Here is a 23,757-nt window from a genome sequence, read left to right on the forward strand (position 1 = left end):
GCTTGATGGGTTTCGAAGCCAGGCACAAGCACAGGAAACGATAACAAAATAACAATTCATGCACTGCATTATTTGAATGACTTTTTGTTTTGACAAAAATAAAGATCAAGTTGATAAATCTTCAAACGACATCACAGGAATTGGGGGTTGAATGCACAATAACACAAGGCGTGTACTCAGTATGCAGCATCAAATGACATGGAAAACAATCTCAGATTATTTCCTGCTCTTTCTGATGGCTCCATCTGCTTAAATACAGCACTTGGCAACCACTCAGAGTGGTCAACAATAGATAATTCAAAAAATACACTGAAAATGTCTTATTTGCTGTGAAGCCCTTCAACCTCTATCTCCATAAAACAAATTTTACTTAAAAGGCTATTTTTCCAGTTTAATGAACTTGAATTGCCTTTGCAGTACACTCTAAACATCTCCAGCACCGAGAATAAACAAATTCTTTCAAAATATCATGTATTGAACTATTCGGTAGTTTTAAGCCCATGACAAGTGATTTGTCAATGATTATTGTTTGGAAATTAAGCAGCTTTAAATAACGTACTCTAGGTTTGGTGGCTTTATGACAAGGGTTTATTACAGGCAAACTTTGCTGGACCCCCAGGAAATAAAGAAATAACTTGCATTCATTTGGACCATACATGATTCTGCGCAAGCAATGCGTTATCTTTTAAAATATTCATTCATGGGATATAGGCATCACTGGCTGTGTCAGCATTTATTGCCCATCCCTAATTGCCCTTGGAAAAGCGGCGGTGAGTTGCCTTCTTGAACTGCTGCAGTCCATGTGATGTAGGAACACCCACAGTGCTGCTGGGGAGCGAGTTCCAGAATTTTGACCCAGCAACAGTGAAGGAATGGCCGCTATATTTCCAAACCAGTGACTTGGAGCAGAACATGCAGGTGGTGGTTTTCCCATTCATCTGCTGCTCTTGTTCTTCTAGATAATAGAGTTCATGGATTTGGAAGGTGCTGTCAAAGGAGCATTGACGAATTGCTGCAATAGATATTGCAGATGGTACACATTGCTGTCACTGTGCGTGAATGGTGGAAGAGTGAATCTTTAAGGTGGTGGACGTGGTGTCAATCGAACATGTAGCTGTGGTCCTGGATGGTGTTGAGATTCTTGAGTGTTGTGGGAGCTGCACTCATCCAGGCAAGTGGAGAACATCCATCACACTCCTGACTTGTGCCTTGTAGATGATGGACATGCTTTGGGGAGTCAGGAGGTGAGTTACACTCGACAGAATTCCTGGCCTCTGATTCACTCTTATAGCCATAGTTTCTATTTAATGGTGACCCCCAGGATGTTGACAGTGAGGGATTCAGTGATGGTAATGCCATTGAATGTCAACAGGAGATGGGTAGTTTCTCTCTTGTTGAAGATGGTCATTGGCTGGTACTTGTGTGGCATGAATATCACTTGCCAGTTGTCAGCCCAAGCCTGGATATTGTCCAGGTCTTGCTGCATATTGATATGGGCTGTATCGGTATCTGAGGTATCACAATGGTGCTGAATCATCTACGCAATCATCTGTCGACATCCCCACTTCTGACCTTATGATGGAAGCAGTTGAAAATGGTTGGGCCTAGGACACTACCCTCAGCTGCTGCAGTGATGTCCGATAATGATATATTTGATCAGTGAATTAATTTTTACGATGGATCAATGTTAGACAGGCTGCTGGATGAAGTCTTAGAATTGGGGTTTGAACCTATAAATTTCAGAGATTAGAGATTAACGGCTGGATTTTCGCTAACGAGGTGGCTAGTTCGAGATGGGAAATTTCCCGACTTGGCAGATCCGGTCACATACGATTTTCGCTCCACGGGGGTGGACAAGTGCAGGATGGTTAGAAGGATTGATATGCAGGTTAGGTGGGGTTACGGGGTTTATGGGGATAGGGCGGGGGGGGGGGGAGGCCTAGGTAGTCCTCTCTTTCAGAGGGTCAGTGTAGACTCAATGGGCCAAATGGCATCCTTCTGCACTGTAGTGATTCTATTGAGTTAGTCCTCCAGGACTTCATCCCAGTTGTAATAAATGGAGTTGGGCCCTCTGGCCCTCACAACACCTCATCCATTCTTTATGGCTCCCATACCCTCCACAATACCTTAATGCCAACTCAGTTACACAGACTTCATCTGGACTGTACGCAGAACAATACATTTCACTGTACCTTGGTACACATGACAATAAATCAAGTTCAATTCAATTCAATTCAATTACCCCCTCATACTCTCCACACCAAATTGTGGCCCCAGCCACTCCCCTTGACCGCATACCCTCCATGCCACTTTATGCCCCACCCCAACCACTTATGGCTCCTCATACTCTCCAAGCCAACTCATGCCCCCCGAGTCACTCGCCAAGGACCCTCATGCTCTCCGTGTGAACTCAATGTTAACTCATGCCTGCATCCACTCCCCGTGAAACGAAAAGAAACAAATACCTTACACTTGATGGAAGAAATTAAAAGGTAACGTTGGCGCTATTCAGAGATTAATATATTTGATGATGGAGTGCAAATTATGCAGCATATTTCAACACACGAACATCTGTTCCTGAAGTATTTATGCACGACAAAACTGAAGTCACTGACATTCACACTGTCCCCACACTGCGCACACTGCAGAAAATTGCATAATATCATGGCACTTTATATCACATCAGAGCTTCAAGACCCACCAATATTGCAGCAGTTTTCGAGTATTTTTAAACTATCCTTTCAGTTTATACCCATGGGTATGTCGTAGGCTACACAATATTTATCTAGAGGACAGATCCGCCATCATAATGCACTAGTCACTGCAGTATTCTGTAGAATCCGTCCACTGGATAATATTGTATCTGACAGTGCCATAGTGGATGTGCCCATCCACTGAGGGAATCACTGCTGGTTCTAAGCAAATTCTGTTTAGCAAATGACTTGCTTGTGAGCAGATTTAATTAATTGCCCAGAAATCAGTGTAAAATACTAGTGAACCCTTTCTATTCCACACAGTTTTATGTACCAACAATCGCAGTTGGATATTTGGAAAATAATGTGAATGAATGGTTCAATTTAGATTGCGGCATTCTGTTTGATTATATAAATAATATCATTTTTAAAGATGACAATAACTTGAACATTTATTGAGCCTGACAGCGTTCAGATGGTCATTAACCCAGGATACTTGGGGGACAATACATTTTTGATTGCCACTGTCTTGGAGCCAGTACCCTTCCAAGCAAGTTCCCTGAGGAAATTATCAGCACTCGCTAATTGCTTTTTGTTGCTTTCATTTTTTATGAGGTAATTGTTTTGTGCTCATCACTGTGAGAGAAGGCGTTAAATTGTTCAATTTAAAATTCTCGTCCTCCTGATTAAATCAATTCATGGCCTCATCGCTCCCTATCCCAATCCTCTCCCAACCATCTTCTCCCCTCAGTTGCCCATTCACCGTTCCTTCGAATCAGGCCCTCCCTGCAGCCTCGGGCCTTTCCTCTCTCATTGCTGCACCTTCAGCCACTTATAGTCTGAATTTTTATCTTTAGATGTTCCATCTCTCAAACTCCCTCACCTTCCTCAAGATCCTCCGCAAGGGGTGGCATGGTGCAGGAAGATGAAACTGAGGAGGCAGCTCAGCCATGACCTTGCTGAATGACAGAGCAGGCAACAGTCCAGAACAGGGCCAGGATGGAGAGGAAAGATGACAGTCAGATAGGGGTGGCCAACAGCAGACGTCATGAGCGGCAGGAATTGGGAGAAGCTTGCATTTCAGTGGCAGTCACTTGCTGCTGCATCCATGTCTGACAAAAGATGCAGCAAAAGCAGTCTTGTGCCTGCTGCACTCAGAACCCCAACGTACCAGAGGAATTTAAAAAGTGGTGTTCAGCTTCTCATTAGCATCTGAAATGTTCCTCGTTGCTTTTGAAGGCAGCTGTAGCAGAAGCTTGAAAACTGCCCAATGCCAATACAGTTTGGATGTAGCTCTATATCATTGGTCATCTTTTGTCACGTGCATAATAATGAACAATTTCTACCCCACCGTGTTTTTTTGTTCTATCTGCAGAAGAGCACCCCCTGCTGTTCCAGGAAACATTTTATTTTCAATTTACCACAACATATAGGGCGGGATATTCCGCTTGCATTCTTTTCAGCTGGGTTGGTTGACAGGAACGGAAAATATGGCAACAGGCCCAAATCGCGTTAACATTGGTGTGAGGTCTCGATGTGATGGCCCCAGCTGCCAACTAGTGACGCAACGGGAATCCTGATGTTCAATATCAGGAACATCATTGTAATAAATTTGAATCTCATTATCAGGCCACTATGCCTGATCCCCCCCTTAAATTATCCATTCACGTTGGCATGCGCTCACACTGACGTGAATTGTGACTGGTCTCCCACGCCATACACCTGGCGGGCAGACCCCCAGAGGAGCTTAGGTGAGTGCTTCACACAGGGGGAGAGGGTCATGCCTGGGCACTGCCCCAAGCACTTCCTTGTACTGCTGAGGCATTGTAACTGAGCAGGGCCAGTGGGGGTTCCAGGGGCAGTGCCAGGTTCAGTACCAGGGGTTACACTGGGAAGTGTATGCGGGGAAGGGGGGTGCGAGCGGGTTCCATTTTAACTCTTGTGCACCATGGCGGCCTTTATAAAGGGCGCACCTATCTTTAAAAACCGAAGTTGCTGGTGGGGTGGGCTCAATCAGAGCCCGTCCCACCTTCGTGACGTTGAGGGATCAGCCCCTTGTAATTTCTTGCACTATGTTCCTAACAACATGCAGGAGAAAGCTGCATTTGATCCTGGAACCTTCAATGCATCTTTTCTCACCTGCTGCCAAACTCTTTGGGGAAGAAAGGTAAAATTCTGCCCATTCTCTGGTTGGGATTAGTAATGGAGAGGCACCTGACCCACTGGATACTGGGTTATGACTTGAGGAACTGGGATTGAGGAGGGCGCCGGGAGGTGAAGAAACAGGTAGAAAAGACCTCTACCAACATTACAGTTCATTGATTACTCGGAGTTAAATGACTTGCTATTGGATTTTCTCTTCTTTCCTTCTGTTTTGGAGATGGGAGTAAAGAAGAAAGTGCAAGGCCTTTACCCGCTGTGACTCCAGAATGGGAATTCCCATTTGAGATATTAAGACCTCCAAGCCTGCAGCGTAACATCCCAAGATTCAACATGTTGGCAGCACTGTCACCTTTCTGCGGACGATATTTTTGTGCCTGGGTATGATGGACTGGTTTATGTACATGGCATAATCAAGAAAATGCTGAAGAGCCTCCCTGCGGTCATCAGTCTAGCTATCGACTCACTTGACATTTCAAAAGCCAGAGTATATAATAAGTTAGATGACAATAGAAGAAAAATATCACAATAAAAGAAGTCAATTAGAAAAAGAAAATCTAAAGCATCAAGATTATTATTATCGGTTGCAGCAGCACGATCAATAAACGTGATGTGTGTGACAGTTAAATCGCACAAAATGGAACAGGAATGTCAGGGAAGATTAACAAATTCTAACAGATCAAAACTAAATGCAGAATATCACCAGTTTTTGTACTGCCCCCTGCTTAAAAAGAATGTAAGAAACGGCATTAATGCCGATTTAAAATAAGATCATTTATTTTTCACGGTCAGATTTTTTTCTGAAGGAAGGGGTCAGGTTTATTTGTATTGGTGGTGTGTTAGTTGGCGATGTGCAAAAATTGAAGAAGTTCATTTCTAGGGAGTCCACGGATCCAACATCACCACAAACCAATTTTTTGAAATGCAGCAATTCATGAAGCCCCGATGATCCTCTCCTTCCTCTTGGTGACTCAACCCTGACCGCTTGGAATTCGGTCCCTCCATGAGCTGTTTTCATGAGAACTTGAGAAATGGGGAGACCTGGCATATTTTGCCCCTGCCCGTCTCAGCAACAGAATACAGCACAATCGCTGCTGTAACTTCTAAAATCTGCCGACGATCGAACCGGGGCCCTTCTTGATTTATTCAGCTTGTCATCAGTCCACTGGCGAAAACAGTCGTTTTCAGGACCTTTCCTCAACCCGCTTTTTCAAACTATAATTTCTGTTTCCGCTACTCTGGTATTCAATCGTCGGACACTTGGCTTTCTCCACGTTAAGGGGAAAGGTATGGGTTTCAATCAGTTTTGCATTAGATTTATGCCTTGCTTTTTAAAAATAAAAGTGAATTAAGCCTGCGATGTTTCGTGAAGTATTTGCTCCAATTTGACTCACATTGGAGATAAATTTGGAGATAGGCCAATGAATCCCAAGGAGAAATCTTCAGCAGAGCCATTCAATTGAGAGCAACACAATGTTACTACTGGACCTGTTCCAGGTTTTTCAGCTGCATTTTCCCAGGACACTTAATGGCAAAGGCTTGGGTAAGTATCTGGTTGTTGTTTTTCTGGGCTGTTATCAAACGTCTCCAGCATTTTATGTCAGTTGATGGCTGATGTTTTTTTTTTAAACCTTGTGAGCTCAATAATGAGGAACAATGGGTTCAACTTAATGGCCACCCTGCGTCCGAAAAGCTGATCAACGCGGAACAGTACGACCGATATAGACCGGGAGAACCCCCTACCGGGATCAACTGGCTCGTGTGTTCGAACGCGACCTCACAAGATGTTGCAATGTAAATCCCACCCATTGTGGGCAGGATCACCTTTTAGCAAATCTGCATATTAAAGCGAGACAGCTAGTCTCACTTTACTATGCAGATTCCTGAGTTACCCGAGGCGTGGCATCAACTGCCAAGGTGCCAAGCTGGCATTTTTTGTGCGGGTGCGATTGGGCAAGGGATTGGACTGTACAGGTGCTGGGGTGCCTGCGCCCCTCCTATAATGTGTTGAGCTTGGGGGAGTGCGGGCTCACTTCTGGAACATTGGAGATCGGGACGCCAGATCCCTCGCTACACTGAGGAGTTCTGGCGAGCAGAGTTCCTCAGTGCACAAAACGGGGCTATGTACGGCCTCGGCCATGCATTGCCCATTGAGGCCCTTACACAACTGCAAGCGCCGGGAAACAAGCGGTTAAATACACTCGCTATGGGACTTTGTTCCCATTTAGTTAAATCGTACCCAAAGTCGAAACTGAATTTAGGGATTGATCACATTTTAATTTGAACAAACAAGATATAGTCAAGCTTTTGTTTTTGTATTTCTTGAGCAGTATTATCTCGCTGACAAGTGTATTCACTCAATTTATCAAAGATGTTGAAAGGTCTCTTGAAGAAAACCTTAAAGAGACTCCAAATGGCTTGTATGTATTGATACAAAAACTGTGCTCTTTGCAAATTAAAGAATTTCTTCCCTGTTAGAAGAGGAATTCTCTCTTGCTCCATCTCGAGATTGCATAATGAAAAGGGAGGATGTGGGTTTATATCTACAATCCTCCATTAGTAAATTCCTGGGCAGCATGGGCGCGATTCTCTGAAATGGAGACAGAGTGTTCGCACCATCGTGAACGCCGTCGAGGTTCACGCCGGCGGCAACCCGCGCATGCGTGGTTGCCGTCCTCCCCGAGTGCGCCCCGCAAGAAGATGTGCGACGGATCTTGCGGGGCTGCGGAAGAAAGGAGGTCCTCCTTCAGAGAGGCTGGCCTGACGATTGGTGGGCACCGATCGCGGACCAGACCCCATTTTATGCCCCCCCCGGTGCAGGATCCCCCCTCCCCCCCACCCACAGGCCACCCCCCCATCGTTCCCGCGCTGTTCCCACTGGCAGCGACCAGGTGTGGACGGCGCCAGGGGGGAACCCGCCGTTTTGGGCAGGCTGCTCGGCCCATCCGGCACTGAGAATCGCGGGGGTAACGGTGAATCGCCATTTTGGCTGTCTCGGGCGATTTACTGGACCGCGCTGCGCAGAACGCGATTGTGCCGATCTGGCCGCTTCCGTGAATCGCGGGAGGGCGTCGGACTGGCATCGCGGGAAAATTTGGCGACCCAGGTGATTCTCTGAAACGGCGTGGGAGCAGAGAATCGCGCCCTATGTCTTCGGAAAGTTATACAGGTATTGGAGAGAGCGCACGTTGACTAGACTGATCCTTACACTCCAAATGTTAAATTATGAGGGGAGGTTACAAAACCTAGGACTGCACTCCCTAAAATTTATCAGACCAAAGGTTGATTTGATCAAAGTTTGAGATGTTGTAATGAACTGCGAGGACAGTCAGAAATAAACTATTTTTTCTGGTAAAAGAGCCTGAGGTGAGGGACATAATTCAAAAATTAGAGCCAGACCTTTTCAGGAGCGAAATTAGGGAACTGCTCCATACGACAGAGGGCTCTCTTCTGCAGTTGATGTTAGATCAATTGTTAATTTTAAGCTTGAGATTAACAGTTTTTTGTTCGCCAAAAGTACTAAGAGGTATGGGGCAAAGTGAATATATGGAGTTAGGTTGCATATCAGCCTGAGCTCATTGAATAGTGGAACAGGTTCAAGGGATGAATTTGCCTTTTCTTCTTCCTATATTTCCATGTCTTCAAGGAGAAGCCAGGTGAGTAGAGAGGCAACATCTCCAAATAAAATAAGCAAACTAGCAAACTACGGTGCAAGTTACTCTGGGTGTTGTATCTTTAGACTAACAGTATAAAAGAAGTCGATTGCAGATGCATGTGGGGTCAAAGCAACATTAACAGAGGCCTATTAAATAGGTCTTTACTGTGCAATGGCTGGTACTAGACTAGGGCGAAAAGCTTGCGACGTAGCCAATGACATTGTGACAACTACAAAAGCACACATATGTGACATCCTTCTCCCTTTACTTCTGAGGTCCAACACAACTAATAACTAGTATTTTAACATAGTAATGGAAATATATGCATGAGCGCAGGCATCAAATTATTACATTGGAATGACACAGTCAACAAGATAGACAGGTGAGCCAATACCGTCGCAGGGACCCACTTCTCACTCGTGGTGCAGCTGTGTGCTAACACCTGTTCTTCTTGTTGAAACAAATGTTTCCTTGAACGAAAGAGAAAATGCTAGAAAATCTCAGCAAGTCTGGCAGCATCTGTAGGGAGAGAAAAGAGCTAACGTTTCGAGTCCGATGACTCTTTGTCAAAGCTAACAGACAGCACACATATGTGACATCCCTCTCCCTTTAATCTCTGTTAATGTTTCCCACAAGTGGGAAACTCCCTGTTTCCTAGATTCTCTGTCTGTTAGCTTTGACAAAGAGTCATCGGAATCGAAAAGTTAGCTCTTTCTCTCGCTACAGATGCTGCCAGACCTGCTGAGATTTTCCAGCATTTTCTCTTTCGTTTCAGATTCCAGCATCCGCAGTAATTTGCTTTTATCCAATGTTTCCTTGAGTTACTTTCTTGTCTCAAGTGCTGTGAGTGTTGGTTTCACTCTACTATGTCAAGTGCCTCCTCTGGCAAGAGTAAATCAAAGGAGTCCTCAGCTTCCTTTTCATCAAAAGCAAAGCTGGAAATTTGTGCAGTCGAATGTGTTGTATTTTGGTATGTTGTTAAAAACGTGTTCACATGGCGATGAAGTGAACCTTGGTCCTTGGAAGCTTTCAAGGAAGCTGCATGCTTCAGAGACTGGACAAACATTCTGGCTAAACCATTTGTGGATGGGTGTTAGGACCCTGGGCGGTATTCTCCCCCCCCCCCACGCCGCGTGAGTCGCGCCACGCCTCCCCGACATCCGCACGCGATTCTCCCACCCCCCTGAAACCAGCATCGCGAGAATCGCGCCGGGCCGTTCGGAAAATCGCCGAAAACGGCGAGCGGTAATTCTCCGGCCCGGGTGGGCCGAGCGGCTGGCGATAAGAATGACAGTCCCGCCGGTGCAGTTCACCCTTGGTCGCTGCTGGCGGGATCTGTGCGGGAACACTGGGGGGGGGCGGCCTGTGGGGGGGCTCCTACACTGGAGGGGGGGGGGGGTCTGGCCCGCGATCGGGGCACACGATCAGCGGGCCGGCCTCTCCCCTCCAGGGCCTACCTCCTTCCGCAGCCGGCCCCAGTACCCCGGCGCCATGTTGGTGACGGGCCGGCATGCGTAAGAAGTTCCCCGCGCATGCGCAGGATGGTGCGGCCCAACTGCGCATGTGCAGGAATGAGCTGCCCCAACTGCGCATGCCCGGGTTGGCATGGCACCCATTTGGCGCCGGGTAAGGAGGCTGGAGCCTGTGGGGGCCAGAACAGGTCGTGCTAGGGCCCTGTTCGCGACGCGTTCACGACGGCGCGGGCACTTAGTCCCGGGAGCGGAGAATCCCGCCCCCTGACTTTATATGTTGAACTTCACACATCTTTAAGTAGTCTTTGAACTTTTGGGCTTTAAATTGTGGCCCATTGTCACTCACGATCTGCTCTCTTTTTCAGAATCTTGCAAAGTTCTCATCGAGTTTCTCAATGGTTTGCTCTGCCGTGGTTGATTTCATTAAAGCCCCCTCAGGCCCCTTTGATTTTGTGTCTGCATTGACTGTGAACATATGCCCCTCGAATAGACCAACACGTTACCATGGCATATTAGGCCATCTCCATTGATGCAATGGGGACAACAGGGTGTGATCCTTACCTGTGCACATGACTGGTACTGTACTGCTTTTTCTTCTATCTGGGCGTCAATTTCTGGCCACCAAAAGTAACTTTGTGCTAGTTACTTCATTCAGACTATTCCTGGGTGTCCTTTGTGCAATGGATCCAAAACCTTTTAGCGTCAATTTAGTGGAATAATTACTCTCATCCCCCACTCAGCCATCCGCCCTCTGCTGTTAATTTGAGTATCCTGAAAATGTACCGTTTTAATTCAGGATGTTTTCCTGATACCTTTCCCTTTTATACCATCTCCAGTATCTTCCCCATCATAGGTTTGTTTCTGATGTGTCTTTGGACTTGAGCTACAGTCACTGGAAACATTGTCAATCTGTGCACAATAAAAAATGTTATCTTGACGAGGTAATATCTGACCAGCTGGTAAAGGCAGACGTGACAATGCATCCACATTAGCATGATTCTCTGACTGGTGGTATTTGATCTCATAGGAAGATACAGATAGTATTAAAGACCATCGTTGCAGTCTACCTGAAGTGAACGAAAGGATACCGTGGGTGTGGCTCAAAAATAGCTGTTAAGCATCTATGGTCCATGAGCAAATGTGAAGTGATGGCCACAGGTATTGGTGAAACTTCCGTACACAAAATATAATATTCAGTGCCTCCTTCTCCAACTGAACGTAATTAGATTCTGCACTTGTTAACGTGTGAGATGCAAAAGCTATTGGTCTTGCTTCCCCTGAAGGTAGTGTGTAGACACCACCATTCCAACACTCTATGATGAAGCATCACAGGCAAGTTGTAATGGTAACTTTGGTTTGAAATGTAGCAACATTTCTGACTTTCTCAGTGCTTCTTTTACCGATTGATATCCATTTTCACATTCTGGTGTCCATTGCTCTGCCTGTTTGCCCACAACCAGGTATGTAAAGCTTTTAATAGGTTTGTCAGATTTTGGACGCATTTTCCAATGTAGTTGATGAACCCGAAGAATGACCGAAGTTGAGTGACATTTGTTGCTTGTGGAGCCTCCATAATAGCTTCCATCTTTTTAAGTGTTTTGCATAGAAACTTACTGTCAATTACATGGCCCAGATATTATATGGATGTCTGAGGGAAATGATATTTACCTTTCCTGACATACAGCCCATGCATCTGAAGGTATTTCAGTATGGCTCCTATGTGTAGTAAGTGTTCTTATCATTGGTTTTGGTTATCAATGTATCATCTAGGTAACACTTTTATCCCTTTGTAAGCCACTAAGGATCTGGTCCATGGATTGTTGAAATAAAGCTGATGCCCTTTGTTATTGATGATGGTGAGCAGGTGTTGTGATTCAGCTGCCACATTAATTTGCAAGGTAGGCCTGCGATCGGTCAATCTTGCTGACCTTCTGTTCTTCTGCTGGCCTGTAAACAAATCTTCAATCAATGGTAGCGGGTATTGATCCACACATTCAACTGGATTGATTGTCTTCTTAAAATATCCACGGATATGAATTATAACATCTTGCTTCATGACAGGTACAGTAGGGTTTGCCCAGTCATGACTAGTGATACGTTCTAAGACTCCTGTTTCCATAAGTCATAGTAGTTTTGATTCAAATTTTGGACATATAGCATAGGGTACTGCCCTGTCCTTGAGACATATGGCTGGCTATTTTGCTTGATCTTCAAAACATTTGTACTCCATTCATGGACCCCATTGTGCCCTTCAGAAACACTGCTGTTTACAGCATTCCAGTTCAGTTCAATTCTTTCCAGACAAGAGTGACCAAAGGGAGCTAGAAAACTTCCTCGGACCACATCGAGTGGTAGCTGTACAGTTTGTCCACTTAGCTCAACCTTGACCATGATGTAAATAAACAAGAGCTCCTCTAGAAGGAGTGACTGATCTTCAACATTATTTAAATATACATACAGGATATGGGTTGAAACTACATAAGGTAATATCACTTTGAATTCTATAAAGATTGGGAATTGGCATCTCAGCAGCCTGACACTATAACCCTGGAATCAGATCTGGAGCCCTGGTGTGAAAGGACAGCTATGTGTCTGCATATGTCAGCAAATGTCAGTGTTTAATACACCGAAGCGCATCTCTTTACGCATCTCCTAATTCTACAGCTAATTAGAAACACACAACAGGTGAAACGCCCTTGATTTAAAATTACAGGTTTACCTTCCACACAGCGTTGAAGAAGTCATATTATTTGGAAAAATCAATTGCTCTAAGATTTGTGAATCCTATCTCGGGCTTAAAACTTAAGGAGGAAATGCGACAAAGTGTGGTACATATTTTTTTCTTTCCTTCCCTAACTGAAGTTTTACCTCAAAGAGCCAATCGTTACTGATGGTATAACTCAACTAAGTAGAATATGACTTCAGGTTGTTTCAGCGTAATCAACATGCAGGGAGCATAAGGTTTAATTACTACCTATTAGAGGAAAAGTACTAATTATCACACACCTTAACTGTTTCTTATTACCAGGTCAACTTAAATTACGCTTTTTAATTTACAAAATGTAAAACCCTGGCCATTTTCTGGGACAAATTTCATTATTGGGTCATACATTACAACTAATTAAAAATCTCATATATATATTATGAGACTCAAAGGAATCATAAAAACAGCACTAATGAAGCTGTAGAGATACATTAATAGTAAGCGCAGACGTAAACCACACAGTGTGGTGAACAGTTTCTCTCTACCAGGACTTTCAACTCTGGATCAATCATTCTATAATTTTATGACTGTTGGAAACTACTTCCTGGGTAAATCTGGATTATATTTAAAGCTCTAATTTTAACATATAGAATTGTACAGTACAGACAGAGTCCATTCAGCATATTGTGTCAATGCTGGCTCTTTGAAAGAGTTGACAATTAGTCATAGCTAATTTCTTTCTCTTTCCCCTTGGCCTGAATTTTCAGCACGGCGGGGCCTCAAAGTCTCAGTAGGGGACACATCCCTGCCGACTCCAGCAGCCGTGATGCCATTTCATGCTCTAATAAGCATTGATTGACATAAGGCCTCGCTCGGGAGCAAGTCCCACCTTGGAAAGCTGCTGGCCAATCAAAATGGCTGGCAGCTCTCCTGTCCCTCCAGGCACAGAGCTGTATTGGCCAGAAGAGGCCTTGCAGGGAGATGCCAGGAATTAAGTGCCAGGAACCGCAGGGCAGGTAAGTGGTGGGGGTCCCAGGGTGAGGAGGTTAGGGAAGGCCTGGGGATAATGAGAGAGGCAATCATGGTCTAAGGAGATTGGCCAGGCTTGGAAGGGAAGTCCCAGAGACCACCAGGCTTTAAGGGGCGGGCAATCCCAGTCAGAAGGGTGTTTCTGATGGAGACACCTACCCTCCTCCATTTTTCGCCGAGGTCCAGCTAGCTGCAACTTTGCCTTCCCAACTGCCCCCCCCCCCCACCCCACCTGCCGCCCTGTTCTGTAATCTACCCGCCAGCCTAAAAGTTGAGGCTGTATAGGAAAAGGCCCTGAAGTGGTCATTAAGTGGCCATTTCTGGGCCTTGATTGGGGCAAGGGCAACCTTCCTGTCTGAAGCCCAGCCCGTCCCAGTGTAAACTCGCAACCAGGTCGGGGACGGGAATACGGAGGCAATCCCCTCCATGCAATTTCATGTTCCTCCTCCCTCAGCACCTGCTGGGAAGGCAGGGGATGGGGAGCATCCAATTCTGGCCTATATTTCTGTAAACATTGCCTTTTTTGGGATATATCTAGGTTTACTTCTCTAAATCTCAATTGAAATTTCTTTCAACATCTTTTCAGGCAGTGCATTCCAAATCATAACAGTTCACTGTGTAAAACAATTCTCCTTTTCATAGCGAATGAGTTGCTGATTATTGCAAATCTGTGGGCGTCTGTGGTGGGGGATCCAGCGGGTGCCAGATCCCGGAGGGAAACCGTATCTTGCCTGCCGTCGGGGTACTCAACGTAGACGTAACAGGGGTTGGCGTGGAGCAGTCGGACCGTTTCGACCAGGGGGTCCGTTTTATGGCTCCTCGCATGCCTTCGGAGGAGTACAGGTCCCGGAGCCATCAGCCAAGGTGGAAGCGAGACCCTGGAGGTAGACTTCCTGGGGAGGACAAACAATCGGTTGTGGGGGGTCTCATTCGTGGCCGTGCAGAGGAGTGACCAAATGGAGTGTAGGGCATTGGGTAGGACCTCCTGCCAGCGGGTGGTTGGGAGACTTCTCGACTGCAGGGCCAGAAGGACAGCCTTCCACACTGTCGCGTTCTCCCTCTCCACCTGCCCGTTTCCCCGTGGGTTATAACTGGTCGTTCTGCTCGAGGCGATGCCTTTGCTGAACAGATACTGACGCAGTTCATCGCTCATGAACGATGTACCCCGGTCACTGTGGAAACCAAACAGGGTGAAGATGCTGTGCAGTGCCTTAATCACAGTGGCTGAGGTCATGTTGGGGCAGGGAATGGCGAATGGGAAACGGGAGAACTCATCGATCACGGTGAGGAAATAGGCATAACGATTGGTGGACGGGAGGGGCCCCTTGATATCCACGCTCAGTCGCTCAAAGGGACCCGAGGCCTTCACGAACCGAACCTTGTCTGGCCGGTAGAAGTGCGGTTTGCTCTCCGCACAGTCTTGGCAGGCCCTGACCATGGCCAGCCCTGACCATGGCCTTGACCTCCTTGGTAGAGTAAGGTAGGTTGCGGGACTTGATAAAATGGACGAGCCATGTAACCCCCGTGTGGCAGAGGTCATTGTGGATGGCTTGCAGGCGGTCCTCCTGCGCGTTGGCGCATGTGCCGCGGGACAGGGCATCTGGGGGCTCGTTGAGCTCCCCTGGACGATACTTGATATCGTACGTGTAGGTGGAGAGTTCGGTCCTCCACCTCAAACTGTTATCGTTTTTTATTTTGCCCCGTTGCATGTTATCGAACATATAGGCGACTGACCATTGGTCGGTGACGAGGGTAAACCTCCTACCGGTGAGGTAGTGTCTCCAGCGCCGCACAGCCTCCACAATGGCTTGTGCCTCCTTTTCAACTGCAGAGTGTCGAACCTCGGAGGCGGTGAGGGTTCGGGAGAAGAACGCTACTGGTCTGCCTTCCTGATTGAGGGTAGCAGCCAGGGCGATGTCTGATGCATCGCTCTTTACCTGGAAAGGGATGGTTTCGTCCACCGCGTGCATAGCGGCCTTGATGATGCCGGCCTTGATGCGGTTGAAGGCCAATTGAGCCTCAGCAGAGAGGGGAAAAATGGTGGTCTTTATGAGTGGGCGGGCTTTGTCCGCATACTTGGGGACCCACTGGGCATAATAAGAGAAAAGCCCCAAGCACCGTTTGAGGACCTTGAGGCTGCGGGGGAGAGGGAGTTCCTTAAGGGGTCCCATGCGGTCGGGGTCGGGACCTAGGACCCCGTCTTCCATGACATAGCCGAGGATGGCTAGCCGGGTGGTGTGGAAAACGCATTTGTCCTCGTTATAGGTCAGGTTAAGAGCTCGGGCAGTCTCGAGGAACCTTTCGAGGTTAGCGTCATGGTCCTGCTGGTCATGGCCGCAGATGGTGACATTGTCCAAGTACGGGTATGTAGCCCACAAACCGTACTGGTCCACCATTTGGTCCATCGCCCTTTGAAAGACGGAGACCCCATTTGTGACACCGAAGGGGGCCCTGAGGAAGTGGAAGAGCCGGCCGGCTGCTTCGAAGGCAGTATAGGGGCGGTCTTTTGGTCGGATGGGGAGCTGGTGGTAGGAAGATTTGAGGTCGACCATGGAAAAGACTCGGTATTGGGCGATCCGATTTACCATTTCCACGATGCGAGGAAGAGGGTATGCATCAAGCTGCGTGAATCGGTTTATGGTCTGGCTATAATCCACGACCATCCGTTTCTTCTCCCCGGACCCGACTACCACCACTTGTGCTCTCCAAAGGCTGTTGCTAGCCTCGATGACCCCCTCTCCCAGTAAGCGCTGGACCTCTGACTTGGTAAAAGCCATATCTTGGGCACTGTAGCGCCGGCTCCTGGTGGCGACGGCCTTACAGTCGGGAGTGAGGTTCACGAATAGAGAGGGGGGTGCGACTTTCAGTGTCGTGAGGCAGCATACCGTGAGGGGGAGAAAGGGTCCGCCGAACTTCAGTGTTAGGCTTCGGTGGCTGCACTGGAAATCCAGTCCGAGCAGCAGAGGGGCACAGAGGTGAGGGAGGATATAAAATCTGAAATGGGTGTATTTGGGCCTTGGATCGAGAGATCCGCAAAACAGTACACCTTGATTTGTACTGAGTGGGACCCAGATGCAAAGGCTATGGTTTGGGATGCGGGATGGGTGTATAGGGAGCAGCGCCTTACCGTTTCAGGGTGGATAAAGCTCTCCGTGCTCCCGGAGTCGAAGCGGCATGCAGTGTCGCGCCCGTTGACCTGGACCTGCATCAGAGAGTTCTGCAGGTGTTTTGGCCGAGTTTGGTCGAGGGTGATCGCACCCACTCGCGGGTAGTCGGAGTCCTCAGCCGAGTCGGACTCGTAAAATGGCCGCCGCCGTCAGTCGCACGTGTCGAGTCGAGAAGGTGGCCGCTGACAAGATGGCCGCTCCCATGATTCGCATGAGGCTGATGACGCGTCAGAAGGGGGCGTGTCGGGTCGGTGGGCAGCAGCATTGCGAGGCCTGCGGGCCTGAGAGCCTGATTTTCGGGTTGGCTGTTCTTTGTTTTTCTGGCCGCTGGGTCGGGCCAGGCAGACCCTCACAACATGCCCTTTCTTCCCGCAGTCGCTGCAGATTGTGGAGCGGGCTGGGCAGCATGGGCGTGGGTGCTGGCCCTGCCCGCAGAAGTAGCACGGTGTGACCCCATGATGAGCGGGTCACCGCGTGGCGCAGGCCTGTAATACGACTGAGTCTGAGGAAGTCCGGGGGTGGCTCGCAGAGTCCGCGGGGTACGTACCCAAGTTATGTCGGGCCACCTCCAGCGAGGAGGCGAGCGTTAGCGTGTCCTGGAGGTCTTTTGCCCCGTTTTCGAGCAGCCGCTGCCGGATGTAGGTCGAGCGGATGCCGGACACGAAAGCCTCTCTGATGTGCAGGTTCATATGGACTTCCCCTGTCACATCCTGATGGTCACAGTCCCTGGCAAGCGCGGTGAGTTTCTCGACGAATTCGTCTAGCGATTGCCCCGAGCGCTGCCGGCAGGTAGAGAGCAGATGCCTGGCGTGTACCTCGTTGATGGGTTTGACAAACCGCTTGCGGAGTAACTCGACGGTCTCTTCATAAGTCGTCGCCTTTTCGAGCGTGGCGGAGATTCTGTGACTCACCCGGGCGTGGAGTAGACGCAGCTTGCGTGGCCCCAGGATGGGAGTCTCTGCGGAGTCCAGGTAGGTCTCAAAGCACCGCAGCCAGTATTAAAAAATTTCCTTCGCCTCCGGTGTCCATGCTTCCAGATTGAGCTTCTCTGGTTCCAGGCCTGCGTCCATCCTGAATCTAGTTTAGTCTAATAAATTGAGGTACCCTCAATAACGACGCTTCGAGTGTAAACGGTAAAGAAGGCTTTATTAGACTAAGAACCATGCTAGAGCTGAGACATGTGCTGACTGCTGCACAGCCCTTTATATATGGCTCACAGATGGGCGGAGCCAGAGGCGGAGTCCAGGGTTCCAAGCCCGGTCTTAAAGGGGACATCACCTTACATGATGATAAGGCAGTAACCGTTCATCACACTTTCCATCAAAAAGTTAGACTTTTTTAACAGGTGATTTAGCAGGTCAGCCTGTGGACAGGTTGCTCCACGCAATGCTTGCTGATCTTGGGTTTGTCATTGCCACTTCACCTACTGAGCAGGCTGCTATGTTGCTCCTCACAGAAGTCTGCATCAAGAATATTTTTGAGGATGTTGCTGATACATAAAGAGCTTTTCACTTGGGGGTGAGACTAATACCAGGGGCCAAAATATAAGATAGTCGCAAATCAGGAAGTCAGGACAAACCCCTTTACCACGAGAGTGGTTAGAATATAGAACATGCTTTCACACGGAGTGGTTGAAACGATTAGCACTTATGAAGAAGTTAGATAGGTCAATGAAGGAGAAAGGAACAGAAGGATATACTGATAGGTGTAGATGATATCAGTGCTGGAATTCAATGTAGACGATGGGGGTCTCACCCACTAACTGGAGAAATGGTCAAAGCCCTCCATTGCCTCTTTTTGGGCACTTAAGTGGGTAGCAATGGATCAGGGCATAAAAGGTCCGCCTGCCAAGAGCTCCTGACTAATCAGAGGCCAGTTGCTCTTCCTTGCTTGGCAGCACCAATGGAGCGGCACTGGTTGTCGTTGGTAATGTATCCACTTAAAGTTCAGGAGGGTGGTTCCGTAGGGCTCCCCCGTCCTGATGTTGTGTCCCTCAGTCAGGCACTGATCGCCTCTGAATGAGTAACATATTGGCATGGATTGAAGAATGGCTAGTTAACAGGAAACAGAGAGTTGGCTTAAATGGGCATTTTTATGGATGGCAGGGAATACTGAATGGTATGCCGCAGGAATCTGTGCTGGATCCTCAACATTTTACAATTTATACAAATGACTTGGATTAAGGGACCAAATGTTTGGTTGCTAAATTTACTGACGGCACAAAGATAGGTAGGAAAGTATATTGTGAAGAGGACGTAAGGAGGCTTCAAAGAGGCATGGATGTGAGTGGGCAAAGATCTGGCAAATGAGGTACAATGTGTGAAATAGTGAAATTCTCCATTTTGGCAGGAAGAAGAAAAAGAAGCATACTATCTAAATGGTGAGAGATTGCAGAGCTCTGAGATGCAGCGAGATCTCAGTGTTGAGATCGTGCATGAATCACAAAAGGCTCATATGCAGGTACAGAAAGTAATTCGGAAAGATAATAGGATGTTATTGTTTATTGTGGGGGGAATTGATTACAAAAGTAGGGAGGTTATGTTTCAGTTGTACAGGGCATTGGTGGATCATATCTGGATTACTGTGGACAGTATTGGTCTCCTTATTAAAGGAAGGACGTAAATGCATTGGAAACATTCAGAGAAGGTTTACTCGACTGATACCAGGAATGGATGGGCTGTCATATGAAGAAAGGTTGTGCAGATTAGGCTTATATTCACTGAAGTCTAAAAGAGTAAGGGGAACGTAAAGATAGGCCCAGTACAGTTGGGCTGAATGGCTTCTTTGTGTGATGCACACTTTATGTAATTCCATGTAATAATATATTTATTTTGGTCATTCTGAAAGTTTTTTGACAAATACCCATACTAACGACTTCCAGTTACATTAAAAGCCAAAAGAAATCAGTGTGGAATATGGGACAAGATAAGAAGCTTATTGCAAAAATGGGAAGCAGATGGTTCTCCTCAGAGTTGTAATGGCAGACTGGGGAGAGGGGTGAGAGTCTGAGTGGAGTTTCACAGGGTCAGTTCTTGGATTCCTGGTGTTTTCAATTTACATGAATGACCTAGATACAAAAACTAACTGCAGGCTTGCCAAGTTTACTGATGCCACTAAATTAAGAAATGTAATCAAATGGGGCGGGGGGGGGGGGGGGGGGTTGGATACAGCTAGGCATTTAGATTGGTCGTGCAGTTAGGTAGACAAATGGCAAATGGAATTTAACACATCAATGCAAAATGCAGCAGCTAGGTTGAGAGAATGTGGGTCACAAATGTACAGTGTGAGGAACTGAATTAGTTCAGGGACACAAAAAGGGACCCGGGAGCAATCAAGTGCTTTCAATGTCCAGTTAATGTGACAAAGCAATTAAAAAATATAATAGAATAGAAGGTTACATCGCCAGAACAGTAGAAAAAGATCTTTAGAAGTTATGATGAAGCTTTCAAATGGGGGAGTAACACAACATCTAGGGCACTGTTCAGTTTTGATCAGCAGACAAACAGAAGATATTGATAAATTGGAAAAAAAACAGAGAGAATGGCGACAACACTGATCCCAAGGATAAAGAGGATTTACAATGAGGAAAGATTGCAGAAGCATGAACTTTGGACTCTGGGAAAAAAGTGGATAATTGGGGAAATACCCTCCGAGTATATTAGGAATAGAGATAAGGTATGCACCCAGGTTATTTCAACTAGGAAATGGGAAGTGGTGAAAGGAGGAATTTGGAAGGACAAAATCTAGGCTTGAATTTTTAAGATGGCAGGGGCTTGAAGAATTGGCAGAGAACACATCCACACTGATTTTGAGTGCCCAGCTGCCATTTTACACTCCAACAAATATTGATTGGGAGAAGGTAGGACTTCTGCCCCTCAGTCAGAAGAAAGTCCGTCTTGGAGAGCTGCCAGCTGATCTCATTGGCCTCAGCTCTCCAGTTGCTCCAACAACAGTGCTGCAGTAACTGGAAGCGAAACTGGACAAAGTTATCAGAGCTTACGTCCTGGGAACTGAAGGCCCTGGGTAAATATCAGGGGACCCAGGGTGGGTATGGTAGGGAATGTCTGGGGGTTTACGGGGAAGCGATTGGGATCTCGGGGACCAGCTGAGGCGAAGAAGGTCTGTAAATCACCGGGCCTTAGGGGGAGAGCGCCACCAGCCAGAGGGGGCTTCTGATGGAGGTGCCAATGTCCCCCTTTCCACCCGAGGTTGACCTTTCTTCATTTTCAGGTTCCCCCCCTGCAACGAGCAGTTATCCACCCGCCAGCCTAAAAATTGAGGCTGGGTGGCAAAGAGTCTTTAAGTGGCCAATAATTGGCCGCCTGAGGGCCTTAATTGGGACAAGGGTGGGCTTCCCGCCTGGGGCCTTGCCCACCCCAATATAAAATCACTGCGAGGACAGGGCAAGCAGAAATCCAGCAAAAATCCCGTCTGTGCAATTTCCCACTCCACCTCAGAACCCGGGAAAGAGCGTATAATTCTGGCCCAAGAAATTTAAAAAAGTTATCAGAAAGAAACTTCACACAATGGAGTGGATCTTAAGAGTCATAGAGTCGTAGATGTTTACAGCATGGAAACAGGCCCTTCGGCCCAGCTTGTCCATGCCACCCAGTTTCTAACACTAAGCTAAACCCACTTGCCCGCATTGGTCCATATCCTTCTATATCCACCCTGCCCATGTAACTGTCTAACTATTTTTAAAGGAAAAAATTGTACCCGCCTCTACCACTGCCTCTGGCAGCTCAGTCCAGCTGCTCACCACCCTCTGTGTGAAAAGAATTCCCCTCTGGTCTCTTTGTATCTCTCCCCTCTCACCTTAAACCTATGTCCTCTAGTTCTAGACTCCTTTACCTTTGGGAAAAAATGCTGACTATCTACCTATCTATGCTCCTCATTATTTTATAGACCTCTAAAAGATCACCCTTAAGCCTTTTACGCTCCAGGGAAAAAGGTCCCCTCCTATCCAGCCTCTCCTTATAACTCAGACCATCAAGTCCTGGTAGCATTTTCGTAAATCTTTTCTGCACTATAGTTTAACAATATCCTTCCTATAATAGGGTGACCAGAATTTAACACAGTATTCCATGTGTAGTCTTACCAATGTCTTGTACAACTTCAACAAGACGACCCAACTCCTGATTTCAATATTCAACCAATAGAACTTAGCATGCTGAATGCCTTCTTCACCACCCTGTCCAACTGCGACTCCACCGTCAAGGAGCTATGAACCTGTTCCCCTAGATCGCTTTGTTATGTAACTCTCCCCATCTCCCTATCATTAACTGAGTAGGTCCTGCCCTGATTTGATCTACCAAAATGCATCATCTCACATTTATCCAAATTAAACTCCATCTGCCATTCATCGGCCCTTTGGCCTAATTGGCCATTATCCTGCTGCAATCTTATATGACCCTGTTTTTACTTAAGAGACCCTACCCTCTCTCTAGTCACTCTTTTACCCTTTATGTATCTGTAACAACTCTTTGGATTTTCCTTTGCCTTATCTGCCAAGACAATCTCATGTCCCCTTTTGCTCTCCTGATTTCTCTCTTAACTCTACTCTGACAAGCCCTATACTCTTTAAGGGATCCACTTTATCCCAGCTGCCTGTGCATGTCATATGCCTCCTTCTTCCTTTTGAGCATGGCCTCAATATCCCGGGTCACCCAGGGTTCCCTACTACTACCAGCCTTAACCTTCACTCCAGAGGAATGTGCTCACCCTGAACCCTAGTTAACACCTTTTTGAAAGACTCCCACTTACCAGCTGTCCCCTTGCCTGCAAATAGGCACCCCTAATCTACCTTTGAAAGTTCCCGCCTCATACCTTCGAAATTGGCCGTGCCCCAATTTTGAATTTTAACTTTTGGGCCAGAACTATCATTCTCCATAGCTATCTTAAAACTAATGGAATTATGGTCACTGTTCACAAAGTGATCCCTCACTAACACTTCTGTCACTTGCCCTTCCTTATTCTCCAAGAGAAGGTCATTTTTTCCCCCCTTTCTAGTCGGGCCATCCACATGTTGAAAGAGGAATTAGAGGAGCTGAAGGGTAAATGGGAGGAGGAGTTGGGGGAGGAGATTGAGGAGGGACTATGGGCTGATGTCCTAAGTAGGGTTAATTCCTCTTCTTCGTGTGCCAGTCTTAGCCTGATACCATTTAAGGTGGTTCATAGAGCGCATATGACGGGGGCGAGGCTGAGTAGGTTCTTTGGGGTGGAGGACAGATGTGGGAGGTGCTCAGGAAGTCCGGCAAACCATGTCCATATGTTTTGGTCATGCCCGGCACTGGAGGGGGTCTGGACGGGAGTTGCAGGAACAGTATCTAAGGTGGTGAAAGTCCGGGTCAAGCCAAGCTGGGGGCTAGCACTATTTGGAGTAGTAGGCAAGCCGGGAGTGCAGGAGGCGAAAGAGGCCGGCATTCTTTGGGGGGCATTTGAGCAAGAAAACACATGCATGATCCGGAAACTGACATGTATGGGATGAATCCAATGTACAAAGTTCTGTATCTTATTGACTTGCCATGTTCATGTCTTGCCACGCGAGTTCTCTTTCTTTTCTTTGTTCCGGGGGGGGGGGGGGGGGGGGTTTGTAAGGTGGAAAATATTGTTGAAAAATTCTGAATAAAAACATATTTAAAAAAAAAAAGAGGAATTCTTCCTGAATACACTCGACAAATTTCTTTCCATCCAAACCTATGGCTGTCCCAGTTAATGCTAGGAAAGTTAAAGTCCCCAACTATTACCAGTTTATTTTTCCGGCAGCTATCTGTAATCTCTTTATATATTTGCTTCTCGATTTCCCGCTGACTTTTTGGGGGCCTATAGTACAGTCATATCAAAGTGATCTCACCCGTCTTATTTTTTAGCTCTACC

At 47.1% G+C, this 23,757-nt stretch overlaps 1 protein-coding gene across 6 annotated transcripts in view; it reads right to left on the reverse strand.

Annotated features, from left to right (window-relative positions):
- Window positions 1-23,757, reverse strand: part of LOC140427083 (teneurin-2-like) — a 3,867,843-nt gene that overhangs the window by 374,980 nt on the left and 3,469,106 nt on the right. The window lies entirely within an intron of this gene.

This window comes from Scyliorhinus torazame, chromosome 7, assembly GCF_047496885.1.
Source record: "Scyliorhinus torazame isolate Kashiwa2021f chromosome 7, sScyTor2.1, whole genome shotgun sequence".
Taxonomy (NCBI): domain Eukaryota; kingdom Metazoa; phylum Chordata; class Chondrichthyes; order Carcharhiniformes; family Scyliorhinidae; genus Scyliorhinus; species Scyliorhinus torazame.